General features: G+C 40.9%; 1 pseudogene; it reads right to left on the bottom strand.

Annotated features, from left to right (window-relative positions):
* Positions 1-14,472: 14,472 nt before the first annotated feature.
* Positions 14,473-27,595, bottom strand: part of LOC132912862 (uncharacterized) — a 34,117-nt pseudogene continuing 20,994 nt past the window's right edge.

Raw genomic sequence — 27,595 nt, 5'->3', positions numbered from 1 at the left:
TCTTCGTTCGAGAAACGATCGCCGGAAGAAAGGTCTTTTCGCCGGTATAAAATTATTCGAACGCCTCACGCGTTAATTCCTTAAAAAACAAAAACTTCTTTATCATCGTCTCGATCTGTTTACCATATTTGTATCAAACCGTTTGAGCTTTCCCTTACGAAGAAAATTTCCAACACAAGATCCCAAAAGTTATTGGGTCACCGATACGAAGAAAGTAAAGAGTAGTTATGGTAATGTACGTTGATTCGAAGCCCAAAGAACCACGAATAGAACCTATGCAGAGATAGAATGTCACAGAGGAATAGAGTATCGGCAAAGGAACGATTGGTGTGAAATCTCGTGGAAAATCCTTCATCGACCAAAAGCTACGATTCCAGGGTTGAGGAATGATTGGAGTTTGAGGTTAACAAAGTCGATGGGAAGCATCAGTTATCTCGTCGTCAATCTGACCGAAGGTAGTCTACGTATATCTACACGTAAAAGGGGTCGGGAGGGGAGGGAGTGGGTGAAAGAGAGGTGTGGTGTGGGGGGTGGTGTCGGTGGTGTAGGGCTGTCAGGGATGCGGGGGCGGGTGCAGCGGTTTGGCGAGGACACCGGGTGGACTCGACGGCGCTGCCCGGCATCGACCAGAATATTATGGACTTATCAAGCCATCCTAATAGTCTCATCAGGATGCAAGCCTGCAGATCTCATCATCCTCGGCGTCCCTGGACCACGTACCTACGTAGGAACGAGCGAGCAATGGCGTTTCCTGGCGTAGATAGCGTTATAGGAAGTAATAGCGGACTGGTATGATTACGTGCTGTCCTAAGGCACAGACAGCGTCGTAGGACATTGCTGCGGGACCTGAGCAACGATCCATCTTCCTGTCTCTCCAGTACTCTCCACCTACATACGCGGTTCGGTCTTTTGCCCCTCTTCAGTGAGCGAACGTGCTCCAGTTACCGTGAAAACTCTTCGAGACGGCTGATTAGAGCTGCACACTGCATGCTTCTAGCTACCTATTTAATTGAAGATCGCACGTTCGATACCATCATCAGCCGTCGTTCCAGTTCCGGATAGATAGAAATCCTCAGTGAATCTTTCGACCGTTTGAAGGAACTAGATTCGGAAAATTGATAATCTTAATGGACGAGGGACGTCTGTGATGAATGTGCAGAGAGAAAGTTATTTTAAGAGAAAGTCACTTCGATATAAATTCCTTTGGAATTTCTTCTATACGGATAAGAAGAACGTGATTATTTGTTTTCGCGTTTGAGGCGTTGGATTTTTCTATTTATTAGAATACTCTGTCTTAATTCCCTTTCCGATGTTCGATGCCTGAATATCGATCTGATATTTGTGACTGGTTTTAGATATAGTTCCATTATTTAAATATTTAAAAACATTTAATAGCGTCGAATTGAGGATATATATAAAAATATAAATTTTAATCGCTGTGCACAATTTTTATTGATATAAAAAAATATATAATAAAAACGTCCCACTACGTTAAAGAGTTACAGTAAAAATTTTCATTTTAAAAGACGATAGAAAAAATTAATCGTCGATGAATAAATTGGAAAGAAACGAAATGAAAAAAGAAAGCGAACAAAAACCAGGGTCAGTTCGCAGCTCTTCCTAGCGCATATTGCACAGTGTGTATACGCGCACGGAGAATTACATAGTTTTGGGATATATATTGTTGTTTAGTACGGTTTAGAATTTCCATAGATAACGGAGAATTATAACGGAGCCCGCTGTCACGCGACCGAGAAACTGCACGGCATATAGCTCCGAGTACGCGAACGCTTGCAGACGTATAAATTGCTTCTTTCGTTCCAATTGCATGGCGAAGAAAAATTTTAATAACCAACTTGGACGCGTTTATCTTATAGAAAAGTATAATCAAAAACTGCTTTAGAATGCCTACGATCACGTTTTATTTATAACTATATGTATAATATATTAATGTTCATATCTTTTTACGGATCTTCATTTATACAATAGAACGTAGCATAAACGAAGCAATATTATGCGTAAGAATCATTCCGATCCTCGATCCTCAGAAATGGAAACATCTAAAGATACGATGTAAAAGTAGCGTACGACCTCTTCCGCATGCATCGTCTCTAAATAATCAACAGCAAGCATTTGTCAACGCAACAAGAAATTTATCTCGTTCTCATTTTCGATCCAACAGGCAAAAACGACTAAAACGATCTAGAGCAGAGGAGGCGAGCGAGTTCTGAATCTCGCTCACCTGACCTCGTCATCTTTCCGTCAGCTCACTGACCCTTAGCCGCAACTAATAACTCCGCTTTTTCTTCAACCACGAACTACAAACTAATCTACGGCACACGTGCCCTACCTCGCTGCTATGCTATTGGCTGGTAACGGAAACTTGCAAGCTTGCTATATTCCGAAGAAGCACTCGTTCGAAGCGATACTAAAATAGAAAGAAGCATCGAAACGAGTCGAGCGGATCTTTACAAATGGGAACGAGTTACAGCCAGAGAACCGGAAGAACCTCGATTCTTTGGCCTGGTCAGCGGACGAGACTTGATCGTTCAGCAGCCGAGAGGAGGTTAGGTTTAAGCAACTCTGTGAAAGTTGCGGACAGGGTCGGTTGGCCCGAGGGCGGTGGCAACTATTATAAACTGTAGCACCTCGAACTACCGCCTCCAGCCTTCCTTCTCTTCCTCTCCTCTGACCTCTTCCCCCGGTGCCCACCGTTTCCTCTGCCTCCACCTACTTTTCCTCTTCACCCCCGCCCGGACTCTTCACCCTCCGGCTCGAACCAACACCGCGTCTCCATACCGCCCCCATATAACCTAGGGTCCCTGCCGAACTAACCCACACCGTACAACTCTGCCTCGACTCAAGCTCTCTCGGACGTACCGCGTACCCTCTAATCAATCAACCCCCAGGCATTTCGACCGGTCCGCAGCAGGGATCGCGGCTTTCCAGTCTCCTCAGAGAGACGTCTCTCTATCTGGAAAGACGAGGTCGAGCGGACCGGAGCCGCAGTAACCCTGTTGCTGCACACATACACCACCGGGGCCGCATAAACATCGAGCACCGACCGGAATCTCCATCGGCTCCGGGATGGAAGATTGAAAGACCGAACGGTCCACTGTCGACGACCCAGTTCTCGGTTACCCCTCGCGTACGGAAAGTAGACGTTTCACAGGTTTTCGGATATACGAAGAGGGTGACTTTGTCACACCTGTGGTAGATCGAAAGAAGAATAAACGTAAAAGAATCGATACCATTTGAGTAAATATCCGTTACTTTTTTACTACCATGTACAAGTAAACTATAGTCATACTCTAACTAGAAAAGCACGCTATAAATCGTAAAGTCATTCACAATCTTGAACATCTTTCGCAATCAAAATCGTTAGAATCTTTGATGGTATAAAAAAATAGTAAACATACACGACAAGAAGTAGTTGTTTGAAGGAAAGCGAGTATCGTAAGTATCGGTATTCTTGTTTAAATACATCTCAACTTACGTGAATCTTATGGCAATATATCAAGCTTATATAAATCTAGATTATCTCAAGAAATATTATATCTTGAACGTACTTTAATTAATAACATTATCTATGATATAGCATATATGATATCCACGGATGTCTTTAAATATTCCGACCGAGATGTAGAGAATGAACGAAAGATGCCAGAGTTCGGCGATTATTTGCACGATTGGATGACAGGCATTGTTCTTTAGGATAGCGAACGGTGCCAGGCACAGTGCAGGTAATAGGTAATTATCAGAGTGCAATTTTGCCCGGCAGCCAATCCCATTCATTTCCTCGATATCTTGAAACGAACGAGCCGTGCCCCTCCTCCGGGTTTCGCCCGCACGATCGTACGTTGCGTTCCAATATCTACCGTTTTCTACCATCGATTCCGCCCTACAGGCTGCTACGACATAACTATAGGCGCAAGAGGAAATAGAGTAATTATAAGGAAATGACGGGCGTTGCCTGTGTGGTGGCCAACATTGAGACCCGTGCGTGGATTCGCGTTCTCTTTGGTCACGCTTCCCTTCCCATTGTTTGCGAATCGAAATGTAGCAATATCGTATGGAGCATCGGAAACGTGGGAGAAACTTGTACACCGATTATCGGAGAACGTTCAAATAACGATAAATTTTATCATCTTTTCAAAACTCTCTGAAGAATTCGCGAGAAATTTCCGCAGCAATAATTGGTAAAAAGAATTGTTTTTTCGTTCAGTTACAAAAATTACATTTTTCACTTTTTTCTAGACACCTTAAGGTTGCTGCGCATGAGACGTCACACGTTTAAAGCGATTGATACCATGCTTTAACTTTATAACAGAACATTTTTCTAAGAATACACGTCGTTGATAGAATACCTTCGTTTAAAAAAATTAAAGTTCCAACGTGTATTACTTTTCAAAAATTCAAATTGCAAAGTTTCGATGTTAGTTTCGATGATATTTTATCTTTCAACCCAACTATGTACTAATAGTAACTACGATGATAAGAAAGAATTAAAACGTCGCAATTCCTTTTATCTATATTTTTATAATTCAATCGTATTGCGCTAAAAAATAAGCAAATATTCGGACGGTTTTGTACGACAGTATAGAAAATACAGGATGATAGGAAAACGTGCAATCTCTTTCGTTCGACGTAGCCTGGAAATCCGTGGTGGAAGCAAAGCAGCTGCAGTGTGATCGAAAGTAATTATATTAATTGCATTGTACATCCCCGAAGCTGTTGCATGAGGTATTGGTTCGTCGCCTCTTCGGTTAGCATGCTCGCGTGTGCGTGCGCGTGTGTATCAATGCCTGGAATATTTGTGTGTCGAGGCTTGCGTACCAGCGCAGGCAAGTGTCGAAGGGAACTAAGTGTGCAATTAAATGTTAACGAATTAACGTCTGCTCGAGACATTGTGGAGGAACGTCTTGTTAAATAAATGCGGACCCGCTCTGCAAATGTAATTTGAAAGCTTGATGCAAGGTGGATTTATACGAATCTACAAATCGAATAAATGGTACTCATTTTCTTGAGGTATACTGGATATCTATAAAATAGTTCGTTGTATACGGTATGCTAATTTTTTGTAATTCCATTAACAATAGCATAAATAGGAAAAAGTATTAATTAAGATTTTAACGGAGAACTTCTGCGCAATAGTTTGTTCGAAAAATTTATATGAACGATGATTCTGTTCGGATTCAATTGAAATTTGAAAATGAAATGACTCAGGGTCGTGTTAAAAAAGCTTCGACCATTACGTCTACGTCATTCGTATATTGTTTGTATAACATTATTTAAATTACACTGCAGCTTATAAGACACACTCTAGTCGATTCGTTACATCGATATTTCTTATTGAATCTCAGTTTAATATCTAAACAAGCCTTTACGAGTCTGATGAATAGAGAAAGGAAAGAATACTTAAACAATTTTCGAATATACACTCTCGAAAAATGTACGCATTTAAACTCCACATTATGAAAATCCACAAGACCACTGAAATCTATAAAAATGTAAGATTAACGAATGAAAGCAACTGTACGCATGGAAAGGTAACAATTCGACAATTTTGCTGACACGTCTTTTATGTTATAACACGATTTCTCTTAAACTTTGGTCTAGCTACGAGACTAACCACAGCATGCAAAAGCTGGCAAACACCTGCTGGTAACGGTCCACTAATCTCCGAACTTGAATAATGGAGACTGTGCAAACTGCAGCAAAATATTGCATCCCGAACAGAGCGGTGGGGTCGGGGTGAGCTGATGTATCGAGCCAGTTGTGTCTTGAAACAGGGCTAGATAACGGGCAAATGGTATCCTTAAAATATTCAATACGCTGAAAGATGTTGTTCGCACCCGGCCAGAGCGAATCCAACTTGCTGTACTTGTAGCCGTCTCCACGTGTTCGTGTACGTTTGCACACGTGAATACGTGTACTTTGGCGTGCGAACAGCGAAGCCGCCCTGAGTTTGCCAGAACGAAACTACGCGCGTGGTCTGGATGCATGCAACTTTGACTAGATTAACGCTGCATTATTCAGCTAATTAACTGCTAGAAACGCTTCTCCCAGTGTTTTCGGTATCTCCCTGAAAACAACGTCGTTTGTCTTGCGCCTCCTCTCTGATCGCGAGACACTCCGCCGTTACGCTCTGCTGCCACTGTAGGCTCAAGGCTGGCTTATTCCAGTTGCCCGTGTATAAGTTAGCTGCAGTAAGAACCGGAGAGCTTTCACGCTTCGATCTACACGACGAACTTGCCGCGCTACTGTTCCTACGATATTGATGTTTCGCGACTTCGAATGAAATAACTTTCAGACACGGTACATAGAATGCTCAGGTTCGGAGATTAATTTTAAATAGTATTCTAGCTAATATTTTTGAAAGAACAAATACACGGGGTAATTATAAAGTTGAAAATATCGCAGAAACGAATAGGAGATGTTTCCTTATGCAAAAGTAAATTAAAAGTATGGAATAAAAAATTTGAATCAAGTGAGATTGTAACGTTTGTTGTCTTTATCCATAGTATCGATTTTTTACGAGTTGTTGGATTCGAGTAAGCATAAAGAAAAGTTTCGTGAACAACGCTCTTCGATATTTTATCAATGCTTTTCGCTATGTAAATGCACGCGTACGTAAAGAATTTCTAAAATCAATTTTCTCCAAACTAAAACCTTCCAAAGGCAAAGTGAAAAATTTTACTCCTAAATTTTCATTTATTTTTGCATAAAAAATCGCTTCCTCTTCGCTTGTACGACACTTTCGTCCGCACCCGACATATTTTCTACGCTGTGGTTGCAAAACAGAAGTCTATTACTCGGAATTTGTGGTAAAGTTCCGTGCAAACTAATATCGATAAGTAAATATATGCAAGAGATAGTTGATCGGTGCTTTGATGTTTCCTAGCACAAATTACAAGGATCTAAGTAAACCAAGCGTCAGTTAATTACTATTTGGTTGAGAACTGCGTTGGCCAAAGCGTATAATGCACGAATTAGAAAATTCAATGAAACCAAGTCTTTTCGATTTGAAGTTTAACACGGCGAATATTCAGTTTCAATTTCCCAGGACGGCATCAAAAGGAAAATCATGTCTATTCCGAGTACACGAAACGTATCAAATGTTACAACCGCCATCTTCTTCGAGAACATTAGACGATATTGCACTGACGTTCAGCGTTTCCTCTCAAGCGCGAGCTCTCCAAACTTTGGGCGAATCGAGGATAGAGCAACAGACGGAGAGAAGCAGCAACCGAGAAACGAGAAAGCTGAGGGCAAAGCAGGAGGAATGGCTGAATATTCCTCGAGGACGAAGCTGCAGTGGCCGGTAGCATGGACGTCTAAGCGCACGCTGATTTAGGAACTAAGGTATAACGCTAATATAGAGCTATCTTCCTACATACGTACAGACATACAGAGTACACATACAAACGCTGTAAATGCGCCTTTTGCAGAATATACACGGGTATTTACCAAAACTATCGCGAAAATTATTTATGCCTCTTTGACAATTTATATTTTAGAAGTTCGAATTTTACTCTGCATTTATACGAAGAATTTGTTTTACGTGGAAAAAATAACAGATTGAACGATAAATAACAATTGTATAAATAGTACAAACGCGCATGTTATTTCTAACTTTATATGCAGACAGGATAATTCATAGGAAGTAAAGTTAAGTATAGTTCGAATAGGAAGATAAATGGATATTACGGACTTCTCTTTCACGATCTTACCAAACCTCTTACCACGTAGCATACGACTTATGATTTGAAAAATTTTACCAACTCGATCGTGCAACAGGGTGCAGACTTCGATATCGATAAAAAAAGAAGCGTAACGAAATTGTGAGTACACCTTCGCGTCCTGGATCAAGCACTTCTCGTACGAGTCTTTGCCAGCGAATGCAATCAAACATCGCGGTGGAGATACGGTTGTCGAACCAAGCGTTCGAAGGAGACGTCCCTGGGAGTTTGACGTCAGAACGATACCACGAAAGCATTTCGTGGGAATTTGAAGGTATACGAAGGTATACGAGACCACGAGCATTCTCTCTGGAGGGCAAACAAGCAAGCTGCAAGTAGTGCGATCGCGTTATGTTGCAGACTAGAACTCCCGTTAGTCGCGTGTGTGTGGGTACGTACGGGGACCCTGTACACCCCCAGGAGCCACCCCGTTGTTCACCTCCGCCTCAACCAGGGCCCCTTCCAACGTTCAACCCTTCCTTATTGCAAGTTCTACGGTTCGTGCATTAAACTATGGAGTTGCCCAGGCATCGACCCAGCCCGACCACCTACCATCTGGATATGCGGCCCGCGCGCATATACGCTATGTACATTTCTAATCAAGCGATATTGTAACTGCGGTCTAACCTCCAAACACCACGGCCTCCAGCAGCGCCTCTATTCCCGTCTTCCCCGCCACCCCCAACCGCCGACGTCGTTGCTCCCTCCATACACTCTTCGTTCGGCCCCCTGCACCCTCCCGTTTTATCTTCTATAACTTTATCGAGCTTTCTTCGTGAGCTTCAACGATTTACCAGGCTAATAATGTCAGTGGATGTTTGAACGAGCTGGAAGATCCGCAGAGGAAGGTTACAGTGGTAAACCTAAAAGATGAGATTCTTTCGGAACTTTTCGGCTCGATAGAAGATATGGACATAAGAACTAGGGAATTTAGATGAATCAGAAGACTCGCGAAAGAAGTTTCGTGATCTAGAAGCTCCGATTATTTTGGAACCGTTTAGACTTGTCTTCTCGTGAACTTTTCTAGAGATATGAATATTGAAATCAGGCGAAGAAAACCTATGAAGAAGTCTGTGTGTTTTCTTTTGCTGCTTCCTCGTTCTTCGCTGAACGATCAGATCGATGAATTTTTCAAATGAAAACGGTGTTAAATTGATAAAATTTAAGTTTAAAAAGTTCAAGATCGTAGCTGTTAGATATGAAATTAATTTTACATCGCAGATAGCCGTTAGCCGTTTAAAAAGATATATAAGAGCGCAGGCAAAGACATCCTCGTAAAGGCATTGTTCAGCAACGAGGGAATTTTAGGTTTTGCAAAAGGAAGAACTCCGAGCGTGTTATTGATATCGAGTTCTTCAAGTCAAACAACGTATATCGACAAACGGAATTGCGGTTTGTGTCTTCGACCAATCCCCTCTCTGTGCGAATTTCTCGGAAAATCAACGGACTCTGCTACTACCATTCCTAACCCATGCAAATATGGCTGCTACTGCGTCGTGACTGCAATCGACTCGAAATGGAATTCGTGTGCAATCGTAGTTGAAGTTATGCAATCACGAAGACCGCCATAATCGTGGAATAAGACATTTAATGAAAAGCTAAGCGCGCAGACCATCGGGCAATTGGTAGCAAAGTCGAAATTAATTTTAAAATGAAATTCAACGGGTGCAATGGATTCAATTACACGCACGTGTTTTTCCCCTTTCAGAAGTGAAACTGAAATTCTACAGCGGACTATCGTCTCTTTATTGAACGAATAAACCAAGTACAGGTAACCTTCGTACAACGAGGAGTTAAGTTTCAATGAAATGTCGCGTTATAAAAATCGCATTACGCGAGATTCACATTACCTTACCTTACAAAAACGATCCTGTCAAATAAAATGTGAATTTTATCTACCAAAATAATATACTACGAAATATATTGTAATTCGACGTCAATGTTTTATATCCGTTTCCAGAAAAGTTTTACGTGATTTGATGTGAAGAAACGATTTATTCAATCAGATAAGGTGTACATGGAGAACGGGGCTTCATTTCAATAACATTTCTACAGAGTCACTCGTCTGTAGGGAAAATTCCATTGAATATAGGGGTCCATTTTGTACGAAGTTATTTGACGCTCGATTAATGATACGAACATTACGGTACACGCCCACCCTAAACCCATGTCTCAACCCTTACACGGCTAAGTACCATCGTGGTATTATGCGATTTTGCGAACGATAGATCCGCATAATCCGTAAAGGATCGTGACCGAGAGAGAGGGCTGCGTAGGTGAAAAGTTGAGAAAGACACAGCAACCCCTCGTGTTGTGTGTAATCGTTTAATCGCCAACCCCATAGAAGCTATATCTCTGTTTATCTTTTACTTATCATTCGTACCAGAAATGACGACTGAATATTTTTCATTTTTTATATATTCTTTTAAAAGTTGTAGAAATTGTAAAAGTTCACGTTTAAGAATACGCTAACAACAAAAACTATTAATTTTATTCTGTTTCGAACAACAAATATTTGAAGCGTTATAACATAAATGTTTATACAAATTCAATACACTTTTGCATATTTAAATTTCCCATAAATTCACGAAAATCGGCGTTCTTATAATATTCGGATTAAATCATTTAGATTAAAGGATTATATAAAACATCAAATTATTAACAATTTGACGTAAATATAGGAAATTTAGTTGATAATATTTATACATTAGAAAGGAATATTTCTCATACAAGTTACGTATCCAAGATACGAAACTGCGCTGCTCGAAACAGGTCCATGGCAGACAAGGAGTTAGCAGATCTGTTCACAGCATAACTGTTTTCCTGAAAACCTGTTCCATCGGAAAGTTACTCTGGACCGCGTATTTTTCTCACGGCATTTGACCACTAGTCATCTTGCGAAACGCGTACGAGATGCGTGGAAATATCCACCCTTGACGAGTTCGGAGGGATGAAACTGGCCGGGGCAGATTTAATAATTTTCAACGATTTTGCATATGACGATTCGTTTACCATGCTTGACCACTGGCTTTTACAAGTTTTAAACATTCTATGTCATTTTTAATTGATTAATAAATTTTACAAAAATTCCATAATTTTGTATATACATGGAAAATAATGCAAAATTAACCAGTAAGAATTTCATTACATAAAATGAAAATTAATAATAGAAGAAATATTATTGCTGAAATGATGCAATAAACAATGGCAACTAAAGTATGGTACGTGAAATAAAAACAAAGATTTCCGACGATACTGATAAAATGTAACAGACGTATTATTATAAATAATTAATATTCAAATTCTACGTTATCTATTCACAAGTTTTTTCGTTTTGAGATTACAAGATATTTATCGTAAAAGTATTTAAACAACAAAAGAGTAGCTAACACAAAAAATTAACGAGCAGTATAAACTCATTTAAAATAAGCTAATACTGCAAATATTAAAAATTACATAAAATAATTAAATAAGTCGAGCAAACTAAACTAGCCATTACCTTTAATGCAACAGTACTAAAAATCTATCTCCATTTCTGATTCCAACAAGTTTGCAGTTTGCAAATCCCTCTTCACAAGTATACAACTATAAACCTTGTTACTATGAATAATGCATTGACAAAACGCAAACCACACTCGTAAATACGCATAAAAATGATCCCTACCACAAACTTTACCACGAAGGTTGCAAAACTTCTCGATCATTTTGTCCACGTAGGTAAACGAGTTATCGTATTATCCGTTACCCCTGAAAGAAGAAGAAAAGGCAAAGAAAGAGAATAAAAATGCACAATTTGTTTTGGAAATTCGAGAAGAGGGGCATCGATAGCTCGATACTATGACACGTATCCGAAGATAAAAAGGAACCTGTTCTTCTGAAGGCTAGGGGTGACGCAGCGCTGGACCACCCTACGTTCTCACGGTGTCGCGGACCAATGGACATCATCCGTGCTGCCGAGAAAAAAGAAAACAAGTCTTCGCGGGGTGGGGAATGTTTAGAATTTGAAAAAGAAAATTCCACTTCCTAATTGCGTGCATTAACGGCAAAGAACTGGTTCCGCGTATTTCAAGAGACGAAAATCTGGGTCTGTTGGTCAGTATCGGGGATGCTGCGGTCCACGCAGCATCCCTCTTGCTCGTAAAGTAATTTTTCATAATCCAACAGTTTGTAACAGTTCTCGACCGTCGTGACAAACTACGTTACTCGGCTCATAAACAAATTTTTATTGCTCGTTTCGATACGTTTCGACACCAGTAAAATATAATTTCTTTGGACGATTTGGTCGTCAAGTATTTTATGTGTAAAGTTTTACGGTTCTGTACAATTTAGTGTTTGGAAAAACTGAAGAAACAGTGACTTCGATGATCGTCCTACATCTTCGTTATTATAATGGTGAGTATTTTTTAATTTTTCTTATGTAACGCTATCAAATAAAATTACCATATCGTCTTGCAGTAAAATATAGATTAGGTAAAAGAAAGTGTTGATTACTTGATGTATTTTCGCTTAAAACGAAAAGAATACTTCTCTGTAACAATTTTCTAAAAATAATTCTACGATATAGTTTGCTAAAATCGATATTATTTAATCACATCTCGTTTTACAATATTCCATCGTCTCGTTCCAAATTGCAAATTTGCTAAATTTTTATTACAATTCCTTCGTTTCTCTAAACTACCAATAACTTCGAGTGTTCTAACCAAATCAATTAAAACGATCCCATATTTTTACTTAACGATATAACAACTTCCAAAAGTATCGTCGAGACGTACAGTTTAACAATTTTGTCTGCCAATTTTTATCACAATCTATTATTAAATAATAACCTTAATGTGATATGGATTCAATAATTGAAATTGGAAAGAAAAAAGGAAGATCAGCGATTCGGAGAGTTAAATTCGCAACTTTGGCGTAGGAATTGGTCAAGCAACTTCATTGAAACAAAATATCGAACTCTCTATCGAAACATTATATTCCGACGGAGCAAGCAAAGGTGCTCCGGAGTAATATTCGACGCAAAGCAATATCGCGTTACATGCAGTACCATGTTCGATACTCGTGACCGAGCCAGTTTAAGGTTAGAATTATTGATCTAATACTCTGAGGAAGCTAAGCCGAGTGTCTACGTCGGCCGTGAACGTATCTTATATTTCCCATACCATCGGCCACCCCCAACTGAGCTCAAAGCCTCGAGCTTGCCAGCCCCAAAAGGAACCCAATAATTAATCGCGTCCCAAGCGAAACACCCTCGAATAGAGGCAGTCTATCACTAGATGCTAAATAGATTCTCCATACAGTTACGTCAAGGTATATAAAATCATATCATGGTTATCAGTTTCTTCAACTATTCTCTGAAACACGTGACGAGAAACCCTTGGTATATTCCAGTTTCCTGACATTTATTTCGCAGAGAAAAGCAGAGAGACAAAAAACTCTTCTTTTACTTTCTTCCTGTCTGATGAAGGAAAAGGTTCATAAGCGTATTTTATTTAAATTACTCAAGTACCGTTTCTTTTTCCTGCCAGGTAAAAAGTTACATTCAGTTTTTTGCCTCTCTGAATAATACGTTTCTCTTTAGTAATTCTAGGTAGAGCGAAAGATTTTTACATGTGACTGAATTGCTTCTCAGATACAAAGAATATAGTAGCAATTTAACGTGGATCTCGACGTTTCGCGTTCTTTAATTTAATCTGACTGACAATGTATCGAAATGTAGAAGTAAGTTTAAACACATCTGTTCGTCTTTCGAATCGTTCGAACTATTATCCTTTTCCTTCCACACTGGAATTCTCTTTTAGCTTGCAGTAAAAATGTACAAGATTCCTTAAAATAGTATATCCTTTTTCCGAATATACATATATATAACAAAATTACAAACAACAATTAAGAAACTTAATTTTCTTCTGACTTGCAAAAGATCCTACAAATTCGACAGCAGATAAATCGTAAAAAAGGAAATACAGTTTGCGAGATGGAAAGATGGAAGTGAATACTTCGGAAAAGTATAGTCGATCGGAAGCAATTAGGAACACGAGGTCGCGCGAGCATCGACAAACACCGGCAAATTAGATACATACGCGGAAAGGGGTTGAACCTTAGACGAAGTGTTAGGTCGGTCAAGCCAGGTTGGAAACTACGTGCGGCCGGTGATTACGTCGATCGTCGAAAGAACAAACTCCGGATTGGATTAAGCACACGGCTGCACCGGCACCTTCCCCATTTACTGGCCGTGGCCGGCGCCGCCGCCACGGTTTACCATAAAGTTTACAACTTCTGTCAAGCTCCGTGGCTGCTGTAACCGTACTAGAATGACGACAGACCGACCCTTTGGTCGTCGGTGTCCCTCTACGATCCGCACACTTATGTCCACCCATACTGCACCTTACGACCATGTATGCACACGCTCAACGGCTCTGCATCGGTAAACTTAACGATTACGCTCATTGTCCGTCGAAAACCTCCTGATCGCTCGCAATTTGGGTGAATCTCGATTCTAGAACGGATACTTAATCGTCCCAAGTGTTCCTATCGACGTTGGACGATGAAAATTTCGAGTTAAGAGAAGTGATACGTGGATTTGAAAGTGTTTGCTATTTTAAGAAAAATATATTATGTTTTCTTGGTGAATAGATTAAAGGAAGTGATTCTTTGTTGTATTTTCATGTGATTTCTTTTTTTGGCGTACGCTATTTAGCTACGTTTGTTTCTAGCGATTAGCCAAAGGAAAATTCAATCTTAAAAGGATTAAAGAATCAAAAAGTAGAATAAAATAAACGTGTTAAAATGGATTTACAATCTATTCATTAAAAGAGTAAAGACGAATGATCAAAGTTACACGCAAATTCATTAAGATTCAAAATTATCTACCGACAAGATAGCTGCAAAACTATCAAACAGCTTTCCATTTTCAACGAAGAAGAATCCAATACCAAAAATCGACGTCGTTAGATACGCACGAAGAAGCATACGAAACTACCATCGTAACTTGCATGGTGGAGCAAACGAAGCCTCTAGGCTAATCATAATGAAACGCAGCATCCCCCTGCAACGGACGGTTCGCCTGGGTCTTTCGGCACGAGGGTCGGTCATCCACCCTCTCCTTAATTCACAACTAAGATGGCAGTCGGTCGGTCGGTCGGCCATTTAGTTTCGCCGTCCCTCCAGGACTTCTTACGCCGATAAAAGCTCACCGCAGCTAGGCGTCGGGGCTTGTTGGAGTCACAGACAGTTGCAACGGGGGACGTGAGAACCGTACAGTCATCGACTCCGTGTAACATCGGGGCCAGGATAATTTTCTCAATTTCACAGTGTCTCCCGCGGGGTCAGTCGTTAAGGGCTCTAAGTGAGATTCCAGGGGTTGAGGAAGGTTTCGGGAAAGGGCTGGTAAGGGTTAGACCGTAAGATAGTTTGATAGGCTTGGTTGCCAGGAGACCTCTAAGGCCCTAGCGTGGCTACCTAATGCCGAGAAAGGCTGCTGCGAATACATATGTACTTCGAGCTTATAAGTGATCCCGCCTATGTATCTGCTATAGCACAGCCTATCTATCGGGCAGAACCGGGAAACACCAAATATCGATGCAAATTAAATGATGTTCCTGCCTCAGAGATGTTAGGCTTTAAGGATCGTACAATAGACTGTTAATGTTTAAGAGAATTCTGTCTCTTGATAGTCTATGAACGTCCACGCTGAATAATATGGGATCTACAGAGAGATTGGAACGTAAAGTGTTCCCAATGCGAGAGTTTTGCGAGGAAGTTAAAAATTTTCTCTGGGACGGTACGAGAGAACAATCGCTACGGGACTAGCCGAGGTATCGAGTAACCGATGGTGGAAGTGGAACAATCGAGCGAACTAGAACAATTCGTCGGAAACTTGTTGAACTTTCTTCAACGCGTGCACCGTATGCTTCTCGATGAGCCCCCTCGAAGTCAAACGTGCCGAACGAATATCGAATAGATGAGCGACAATAGACGACGCGAAGTTGAAATAATCAAAATAGAACGATGAAATTAGAAATGGAAACCACCTAATGTAACGTAGACATAATGCTAATAACTACAATTTTGGCCGTTCGATTCTTATAAGCATTTTTTTATTTACTCTATACCGTTTCAACGCGTTAATTTATAATACGACTGGCGAAATTTTGAATCTTGTTGTTTTGTATCAATGAAGATGGAGATAAAAAGGACTTCCAATATCGCATGACAATCTGTGTTAGGGGAACTGGAGAGTTAAAACATTCTAAAAGATCAAAAAGTAGAAACTTTATATAGGAGATTCGATCGATAAATTAAAGATTAACGAGCACTGAAAAAGCGAAAGATGATCTCACGTAGGTGCATCGCTAACGATTCACCATGGATTTCTTGCATGAACGATTTTAGCGAGCCGGCATTAATGTTGTATAATGTACTGACATGCATACCTGACAGACAACGAGTATAAGGCTACAGATACTCTCGTGGCCAATGGCTGAACGTGGTAGTCCTGTACAGAACAGTTTTACCGATAAGACCCGGCGTGTTTAACAGCCGCCGGCTAAAGCACCGCTTCTCCACCCCCGCGCTCTCTTAACCACCACGTTCATTCACCATAGGACGTAGACTGGGTGTTACATTCTATACACGCACAGAACTAGATTCTATAAAACTGTCGCAGCTATGACGTCAGGAACGACCGACATGGTTGCGGTTTAGCGGTGAAAGTTGTCTCGCATGGTGGAAAACGCGAGATTTCTGCTGCTTCTTGACTTCCTCTCTAAAGAGAATGCCCGTAACAGGAAACGTGAAATTTTCCACTTCGTAATCCAACTCTAATTGAGCAGCGAATTAATAACCTACTAATACTAACTAATAACCTACGACGAATCGCAATTTCGATGAAAAATATGAAAACGAAATAATTACAAATTATAAAAAGGAAAGTTACGAGTTAATGCTTTACAACGTATAACATTGAAATAAAACAAATAAATGATCCTCTAGCGCAAAATTAACAATCATTAAAGAGTAGATGTAGCACGCGCACAAGCGCAACAAATCTATGCAAGAAATCCCATTGAAGCTCGGTATAAATCTCGCGGTCGAGTAAAAAAGAAGTTTTTCAAGGTTACGCTCGGAAGCGAGAAAAGGGAAAAAGAAAAAAAAGAGGGAGGAACAGCTGAAAGGCGGGTTTTCTTCGGTCCAGCGGGACTCGCACAGCCAGCTCCTGGAGCGCAAGAAACGACCTTAGACCTGGATCAATAGAAGAAGGGGGGTTGGTACTCTCCTAGGGGAGAGGGGCGGGTGTAAGGGGTGAACGAGCAGCAAAAGAGGGGGTAGCAGCCAAGAGGGTACTGGCGGTAAGAGGTATGGAAGGGGGTGAAGTGGAAAAATCTTAGGTTTCCCGCACGGTGGCGGAGGGAGACTGCTCGAGGATCTAGGTGGGGGTAACCTTAGACAAGAGGCGTGGTCTGTTCCTATTCTCACCCCCGGGTTTCCACGGAGAAGCAACCCTTATAGCCGACGTGGAGGCCATGGACGTCAACTAGTATGATCACGAGAACAGATGTCGAGATCGTGCGAGATAACCGTGTAATATCCTTAAAATTCCCGTTTCTTCCACCCCTTTGTTCGTATCTTCCTCGCGTTCTCGAAATTTTCTTCTTTCCCCGAAACGTTTCTTCTCTTCGTCCTTTGGCCCTCTGCCAACTTCTCGTACGTCCACTGAACGGCCCTTTTCGCACCAAGAGAATCGCGTTCACGATGGAATTCAGCACCGAGAACCGAGCGGACAACGCGTCTACAGCAACGTCGAACGAGAGTCTCGCGGCGGAGCTTTTTTATCGGCTAACCGGTAGACGAAGCTCGAAGAGTAAAACGAACCCGTGGCAGCCGTGCTTTTTTACGGCGCATGCGGGCGTTTCAGCAGGAACGAAGTGGGGGTCAAAAGAGAATCGAACTCGACCGCTTGTTTTCCACCCTTCGTCCCGCGGCCTCGATTACGGTAACGGATTTTATTTGGGGAAACTTCGGCGACGCGGATCAGTTATCGATCCGACATAAAATCGTCGGAAAAGGGAGCAGATAATATCCTGACCTAGAATCACGATAAACGAACGAACGAACGTTTCTTAAACAGAGTGAGAATAGATTCGATAAAGACGTATTTAACTCTTTGGGTTCTAATTTTATATATAAATTTACGTTATAATGTAACGTAATATAATATAATATAATACAAATATAAATATAATTTAGCAAATTCTAAAACAATTTTTACTAGATTTTTATGCAACGTTCGTAAGATCGTGAATTCGTCACGATAATCTGTCAAAAGACAAACCATTTAACTATTCTATTTATTTCTACCCTTAATGGCGCTGAATTTCTCGAAATACAGGTGACTTACCTCCGCCTATTTGTGCCAATGAGATCTTTTAAAGATCATGAATTCGAAGATGAATTCTAATGTTCCTTAAATTAACTCAACTGACTAAAATACATCCATGACACATAATCTTCTTGTGCTATGGTTATAGAATTGTTTAACCCAATAGGCAAAAGATATCTGATTCGTCGTAAAGTAAATATCGCAGTACATTTCCAATAAAAAAAAAAACTCGAATAGTAAAATAATCTCTATGGATACTATAAAACACTCCTTCCATAGATGTCGATACAACAAAATGTTGATTTAACATCAAAAAAAAAAAAAAAAAAAAAAAGGAGGAAGAAGAGAAGAAAAAAGAAAAAATTTCATATCCGCTGGATTTTTCTAACAAATATATCCTACGTGTATTGGGACTTGTTACCATGAACATTTCATTCACTAAACCATGAAATCCTGCAACAACCAAAATCGTTACACAAAACTCTGTATGACACACAAACCGGCGAGCAAATGGACCACAAACAACGAAACCAAACCTCCTGGCAAACAGGAATCCGCGTTGATTGCCTTTCGGATCCCGTCAAACGGTGAAAAAAGGTATACGAACGAACAGAGCGTACATGGTTCCCCTATGGAAACTTTAGTACAACGAAGGTAATCAACGAGCTTATCGACATGTAAATCGTACGATTCGTGACACGGACTTCTGATCGTGCGTGGCGTTACACAGAGAGAGGAGAGCGTCGCGGGGTCCGCAACGGGTAGGCATTTACACGTGCAAATGTAGCAGTACGAAACGTTCATACATTTCGGTTACATTACCGTAGACATCATCGGATGTGTTGACGGGAAATACGAGCATAACTCAACCGAGGCTACCTGCCGGGATTTCGCGAAAATCTCCCTCTCTGTCCCACTGTTTCTCTATCCACCAACTATCTTTCTCTCTCTACGAAACGCGTCACGCATTTTCTGTCCCTCTCCGTCAGTCTCTGGTATACAGTCTCGCGCAATATGTGTGTACACGTATCTCCACTTCTATTTATCTCTGTCTATTTCATTCTCCACACCCCAAACCATCCTTCAACCCCATCGTCGTTCTCCCTCGTGCCGAACCCCTTTAGTTCCTCGCACCGTTTCCACCTCGGCGCTGTCTTTCTCTTCCTGTCTCTCTCTAACGTTGCACTGAGTGATGACGTCATTTCCTACGGAGCATTATACATCTCGCAGCATATTTCCGTCGACCGATTAAGATTCGTCCGACATTCGGCTGCAAAATGAGATTTTCTGGCAACCCGGTCCCTCTTACGAATTCCAGACACCATGAGCGACGCGTTCGTGACACGAAAAAAATAGAAATTGGTCAAAATAATGCCACGAATTAGTCGACGATGGTTGCTGATGTGTATAGATGTTAGGATTGAGGGAAGAAAGTATTTTCTGCCATGACAGGTAACTTGATCGCCTAATAAGAAAGCTATTTGTGATGATTTTATACGATTATGAAAAATATACAAATGGTTTTGGGAAATTGGTGTTAATTTCTACTCGGATAGAAAGATGATTGTATATACTCGTTTGATTTAATATCACTTTAATTATAATCATCTACGTATTGTATATTTAGACACTTATTATATGCCAGTAGTAGTTTTTACGGTAATTCTATAAATACACGTTTGGAATTGTAAAGTAAAATTTCTCAGAGAGGAATTACAAATAATTTTTATTCCATTTCTTTTAAATAAATAAATATTTAGAAGAAAATACGAAATGAACTACGATTATTATATCTAAAGATGTGAAGGAATTTAGGCGCATGGATGCAGATTGTTTCGTTAACACAGAAGTCCAAGGTTTCGTTGCAATTTCATCGGTTCCACAACAATTAGGCGATATGTAATAATAGTCTTTTTCAAACGTGTCCGACAACTACTTCGTGCTCAGTAAACGCACGTTTGTACAATTTGCAATCTAAACGGTGAATGCGATGCTTTTACTGTTATGGGAACGTAAAAGGCGAATTGCCCTTGAATTACCATATTCCCTGCATCCTCGATATGCTGACAGTTTCTCACATAAGTGCGAAATCACCATTGCAAGATTCGAAAACGTGTTTATGCAATACGATACTTAATACCGTTTGTATCGAAACCACTATATTTACAACTCTACTGTCATTTATAGTAATCGTTACAAAATTTATCCAATTGTAAGAGGAATTAAATTACTGTAGACTTTAGAGCAAAAGCTAAACCGAAAAGTTTATTATCGATAAAAATGACGGAATTTTTCAAAGCAGAACTCATAAAGCTATAGATGTATAGAATTATTATAATTATTGGATGATTCTATTGTCATTCCTATAAAAGTTATTCATCGACAAGAAATTGAGTATTTTAAAGCTCTGTGAAGGCTACTCGAAAGAATTCATTGTCCAAAAGTATTAGAAAAATTTTCTAAAAAATTCTTTAAAAACATATTAATATAGCTATCCTCGTGAAACTATAAATCGCTATAAAAGTCGTTGAAATATTGTTCAATAAAAAACCTAATCGATGAAGGTACTTTAAATTGTCCTTAAATTTTACTATCTACTTTTCTCAAATGACCTGATATCTCATACCGGACAACGTTGCTAAATTAAAATTTGAATCCACTTTCAAATACGCTTAAAGACGATAAGCACTTTAAACTTCGCGAGAAGAGGAAATTTCTCGTACCGGAGTAAAGAAGATTTCTTACTCGTGAACTCGTTTTACTCTGCTTCCGGCGAGCACATTTGCACTTTTACTTAACGCTTGACGATCCTCGAACGGAGCAAGCTTTCTTTCCAGCTATTACCTGCTAAACGACCATCGGATTAAACGCTACTCGCTTCAGATTGCGTGAAATACAAACCGAATTACCCTTCGACAAAAGTAATTTGATGTCCTTAAGAGAAGGAAGAGATCGCTGGAAATTAATTGAAATGAACCTGTTACAATCATTAAAACTGATGTCCTTAAGAGAAGGAAGAGATCGCTGGAAATTAATTGAAATGAACCTGTTACAATCATTAAAACTAATCATATTATATTCTAAACGAAGATCCTTCGTTAATTCCGTTTCTTACTTAAATAGTTATGACAGTTGAATTATTTACGATACAAGCAGCAATAATGAGAAACAAATAATAGAATATATGAAAAACCAAGAATTGTTTATATATTCGACTGTACTATATCTACGTGTTTCATGTTTATGACATTTGCAAAGCTTTGTATAACACGTTTCAAAGCAAGGGACGCACGATTTAATATCACAATCTCTTGTTTTCTATAGTTCTTTTGTCATTTCTGTTCTTTTGGAACCAACGTGTATCATCGTATTAAAATTTAGTTTACAATAATCACGAACTGACTTCGTAAAGATATTAATTGGAAGTTGGACAGAAGAACCAAAAATTTGGCCCGCGTCTCGATCGGACGTTGCTATAAATCACACGCGAAATTGGAGGAAAACAGCAGAGAAGAGGAAAGGAAAAGACTGTGAGTTGATACGGGGTCAACAAGTTTCGCAAAGAACCGGTTGGCCCGCAGCTCGATAAAAAGTTGTCGCCACTGGTCGAGAACTTATCAGCGCGTAATTAACGGCGAAGCAAAGTCGTGTCGTGGCCGGGCAAAAAGCCTCTCGCACGGATACAATCCCGTAAATTTCGGGACCGGACCAACCCCCTGTCCAATGGCGAGCAAGAAAATCCCTTGTTCGCTGTTTTGCACGCGTTCACGACGCGACGTGTTTGCCGGAATCAATTGTTGTTTCGGGGTTTGTTTGCGGCCGAACCGCGCCTCCCAATGAGCCAGCGCGGAAATATTACCGCAGCAACGCGAGAAATTACACAATCACCATAGCTTTAATGCCGCTGGATCGTGTAACATTGAATCGGATGGCGAAACCGATGTCGCAGAGAGTCGCTCGCGATTTGTAATGTTCGCAGATGAAATCAATTACAAATTAAGAATCGGAAACGTAAACTGTCTTCTTGAATTTGTATTTCTGAAGAATATTAAATCTGTGTTTGCATTTGTATTTCTCACATTTTTATATTGAGCTTGGAAATGTAATTAATTAATATACGAATTGGGAAACGCCAACTTAGGACGTTGTGACAAGACAAGCACAACACTCCAGATTCAGTGACCCGGTAAAGCTATCAGAGGAATCAGAAACAATGATCACGCAAAATTTCAGAATGAAAGCTTAATTAATGAAATGAGTATTTCGAGTAGTTTCCTCTCTAATTTAACAGCGAAGAATTAATTAATTCTCCGTTAATACTTGTAACAGCACATCCAACAATTTAAGAAATACTAATTATTTCACAGTGGTGAATAATGAACTTCGAGATGCATACTAATTTTTCTGAATGTTTTCATATTATCATGAAACAAAGTATATGGAGATATAAAGAAGAAATCAACTAGCTAGACTACATTGCTATCTTAAAAATAGTAAGGGCAAAATCTAGTAACTTTTTCAATAAAAATAAAAGTTCAAAGGAAAGATAAAATTCAAGGGTGAAATTTCTTTTGCTTTGCCGACCACTCAGTTTGTCTACGCAGGATTAAAAGGGATTCCAAGAAGTGCAGATCTGAAAACCTAAAAACATAACTTCGCTTGACTCCACTGCTGATCTCAGCCAGGCCAATAAAAATCCTTCAACGTAAGGCATTCCTTCGTATTCTAGAAGAAAAATTCCGCACAAATTGTCTCGCAGATAAATGCAAAACCGGAAATCCTCAACGGGCGAGCACAAAAACTGGAAATTGACGATGTTGCTCGCGTGCATCCGAAAATCCCACGGGACACCTTCTGCTACTGGAATCCCTGGACCGCAGAATCCGGATTTCGAAGAGGGTAACTCCTCTTAGTGAGAGGGGAAGAATTCCGTAGGGTTCGAAGGTCGTGGGACGAATTCCTCTTTGAGAACTGGTCCATAATATCTTGGAACCCTACACACACGGTTGACATCCGCGAGTCCAAATCGTGGACCGTTGCGATCGAAAATTGTTTCATTCGAACTCCATCGAATGGATAATTCCCTGGTTCGACATTAGAAGCGTCTTTGTTCCCATGATTATTCGTCGAATACGGCCGTTTCATTTTCGGTGTCCATTAATATGAATGTTCATAACGATACCGTTCACGGTTTGTTCCCGGTGTACGAATAAAAGCGAAGCTTAATTACGTTCCATAATTCAAATTTTCATTCTATAATTAACTCCGACTGGCGACCGAACGGACCGCGGTTGTACACAATTTCACCTACGATCTGACCTCGCCAATTTGAAATTTAAGCAAAGCGGCCAGCGTATTCGTTAATCGTGTTTTCAACCCGTCTCCCTCCTCCTCCTATGCCCCCTCGTTTCAACACCCCTCGCCGCCCCGCCGTTCACATCATTCCTTTCATACGTTTCCAGTCGACACGGACAGTAACATACGAGTTTCAAGAGAATCCAATTAATGCTGACACCTCTCTGGATGTCTTTCACCATTTTGGATTTTAAGCGACATAATATGCTGCCAGACACGTTCTGTCAGCCTCTCGAACTACCAACTGTTTCACCCTTAAACGGAAAACCGAACATCGTTTCGGAATACCGTAATGAAATTGTCTACTGGCCATCGAATTTCTTCCCGTGACGTCCCCGCCAAGAATTTCAACTCCATGTGGTGTAAATAGGATGAAAAGCATGGTAGACATTGGAGCTTGAAAGCTAGTTTCAGAAGACTTTCCTGGTTTCGCTTTTAAAACGATGTTTTATTTCAGATAGCGCAGTTGAGTGCCGACTCTAAATTCTAAATAAATTCGGACGATACTTGTTTCATCTTTACACGTATGGTTTGAGCATATAGAAATCTAGAAATCCCATTGGAAATACATTTTTGGGAAAATTATGTTTCTGATAACACAATATTCAAGCTTTCGATCGTTAAAGCGGTCGAGTAGTTTGCGTATTCAAGGAGCTACAATGAAGACGTTGGAGATGGAATGGAGATCCGATAACAGAATGATTTTTCATCGAGGTAACAATTCATCATACAAGAGAGGACAATGCTGCAGTTCCTTACCTAATCCTGAAACAATGCCTCGGCCGAATGGCGTCGGCGATTTTGGAAGGTGGTAGGAGGGTACAGTTCTCGAGGGTGAGAACCGAGACCCCTTTAGCTGGTCGGATGTTAGCGCTGCTCGGGGGTTGGAAGGTGGAGAAACAGGAAGAGGAGACGGAGCCGGAGGAAGAGAGTAGAACGAGAGACGAGGAGAGAAACGCGAGGGTGGTCACTTGGCGATTAAGAACACGTACTAACCCTGCCTGGTTTTCCACCCCTGCAGCCTAGGATCAATACAACTTAGTTTCCCGTCTCGCCCCCTCCTTTCACCCCCTCTAGCAACCTCCGACGAACCCCTTTGTATCACCACCACCATCGCCAACTACGATGTTCTTATGTCGCGGACGAAGCTGCGCTTCTTACGAACCCACGGACCTGCAAAACCCGCCCGGTTAGTTTTGGAATCTAACGGGTGGCGCCCTAGAAAAGATGAGATAGGAAAAATAATTCGTTGGCTTTATAGACTTGGTGATGAACTTTTTTGGCAAGAGATTAGTATTTGACGAAGATGAGGGAATGTTACAATTGTATAGAGATTGTACGAAAGTTTAAAAAATGGCGTGTCATCGAGAAGGTCCAAGAAATCTGTTTCTGTGTAAATTCTTCAGAAACACAAGCGTTTTAAAAACTCTTGTTGCGAAAACAATAGGATTTCAAAAATAATAACACGATAGCTTGTGGTACGGAGGATTCATTTACGTGTTACGCTTTAAGTAATCAAAAATATATAAGACGAATATGTGAAATTTAACGATGTCTCAAAAATCGATAAAAAGACGAAAGGAATAAATACAGGAACGAGATATACGCAACTGTCTAAATAAACAACGTTTCACACCTTAAAACATTTATGAATTATTTTAAACGCGAACCACCCGGTACGAACCGCCGTATGAAAGTGTGAGGATCGTAGGTGTGCAAGTCTTCTTACGATCAATAGAGGTTAGTCGCGCCCAGTTCCGCGGATGAAGGCACCCACCCCTTTTCTAGGCACCGCAGGGTGGTGGTGGTGGTGACCCGAGGCGGTCGCCTTCTGGAGGTGGAAAGTTGTTTCTTCGTCTCCTTCTTCTTCTTCTTCGAGTCGCGCGTAAAAGCTCGCGGCGTCGACTCCTGACGGCTGCCTCCTGAACGACCGAGATTTTCCACGGTGGTGGGGTGCTTTTCAGTCCTCTTTTCCTCCTTTTCGTTGTAAACACGCTCTACCTTCCCCTTCATCTCCCCACCCTTCGTGTCCGCGTTAAACCTGGTTATTCGCGTCCCGTTTCAACTCGGCACTCACCCCTTTGCACCTATTTTGCATCTTCCTTTCATCGACCACGCTCCGGTCCTTTGCTCTCCTTCTCCCATCTACCTGTCTGCGTCTTGTCCTTCTACGTTCTCTGTTTTACCACAGCTTCTGGCATCTTTCTCCTTCGCCGCCACTTGCTCCTGAGAATACCTTCGTCCTTGTTAAACATTCGCTCGTCTCTGTCGCACCTCCGGACTTCTCTATCTGCATTTCTTCCACCTCCGTCTTTTGTTCCCGCGTTTGAGCTTTTCATCGTCGCGCCTTCTTTCGCTAATTCATCTTTGTCCTCCACAGAACTCTTTTTTCGCGTTCGTCCCTCGTTCTCGTTAAAGTCTATCTTTTATTACCTCATTCGTATCTTTCCAGTGCCTGGCGTTACGTCTTTGTTCGGCGGACGTTGTCTTCATCTTTCATTAACGCTTCTCTTCCTGTCTATCCTTGTTCGCCATCCTCCTTCGAGATGGTTTTGTACTGTCTTCTCCTTGTTGCTCTCGTTCGCTCGGCAAATTCGCATCTTCGTCCGAATAATTCTCCTCCTCGTCGTTCCCTCGTCGTTTCCCAAGCAACCTGTCTGCGTCTTATCCCCCGTTCGCACCGCACCACCTCTTCGCTCTTCCGAGCTTTTCACCCCCTTTCCACCGTCCCCTCGTTTAACGGGGCGCAAGCGCTGCTAGTTGGAATTTCTGTGAGTTTCTGCTGCAATATACGCATATAACATTGGAAACCTCTCGCGAGAAGGAGCAACAATCTCCGGACCCCCATTGGCGTGAGATATGGCAGTATTTCAGATAAAGAGCGCCAGCGTGATGGTTTTAGAATGCTTCCCTGAAGAGCGTCGATATCTGTTTGTTGAGAACTCTTCGTAGAATATCTTCTCGGGGATTACACATTAAATCGACTATATTGCCTTGGAGGTATTAGTTTTAGTCTCGAATTGATAATTATAGTAGCTCTTAAACACCTTTGTCTTTTTTATACTTTTCTTCTTTCGGAAAACTCGTCAACTTTGTGCCGACAAATTGGAAAGACACGAAATAGTAACGAATAACGCAAATATGTGGACAGTGAAATTATTGTTGAGAGAAGAAGTAGTAGCAGCTAACGTTGTTCTATCAAACTGGCGAAAGAGAACAACCCACGCTGCAGAAGTTTAATAGCACGAACAATTTACAGCAATTACAGCAACGTAGAAAATGCACCAATCGGAAATATCATTCGAAAGCGAAATATTTTAATACGATATTCTGTAGAGTACACGGTTTATAAGCACGGTACGGTACGCGCGCGGTGTATAGATTTAATAATCGTACCGCATAATTTATTTCCACAGTCGCGTGTAATCGCTTTTCCGGTGAATTTGTAATAACGTTCGACCAATTTTACATTATAACGATTCAATATTTGCGCAAAGCATATATTCGCAATAGCATGATGCTCTTAAAATAAATACCTAACAAATAGTATACTCGATTTACTACGCTCAACTATATAACCACGTGAAGCAAGAGAAACCAAAAATTATTCCATATATACACAATTGTATCTGGTCATTTATTTATATAAACAAAATAATCGTCTCGTATTGCAAATAGAAGAGAAGTTTAGTATCATGTACCGAGACGAAGGAGGAAGCTACGTTTCGTTCGACGAGAGAGCAAAGCAACGCGAAAGATGTGCAGAGAACTCTTCCGCTTCCCGGAAGCAAGCGTTCGAAGGTGTCAGTCGACAAACACCTTAGATCCCTGATAATCGTAATTCGAAAATTTTGTAGGTGTATCCAGACAGCAGGCTCGTTAAATCAGCCATTTTAGCCGAGTCCCTCGATAGCTTTTCCTAGGGTACCTGGTGCCACCCCTTGGATGAGCTTCAGCCAGCAGCGTGGCAAGCCAACCCGGCAAAAGCGATTAATTACTTTGAGCAATTTGCTCACCAACTCCACTCAGCTCGTAGACCGACACTATTCTCATTTCTCTGTCCGGGCAGCTACCACCCTCTCTGTCCAGCCTGCCCGTCCATCCGTACCTACGTACGTCCGTA

This window comes from Bombus pascuorum, chromosome 12, assembly GCF_905332965.1.
Source record: "Bombus pascuorum chromosome 12, iyBomPasc1.1, whole genome shotgun sequence".
In the NCBI taxonomy this organism is placed as follows: Eukaryota; Metazoa; Arthropoda; class Insecta; order Hymenoptera; family Apidae; genus Bombus; species Bombus pascuorum.
The sequence above is the reverse complement of the archived record's forward strand: the minus strand, read 5'-3'. Positions and strand labels throughout refer to the sequence as shown.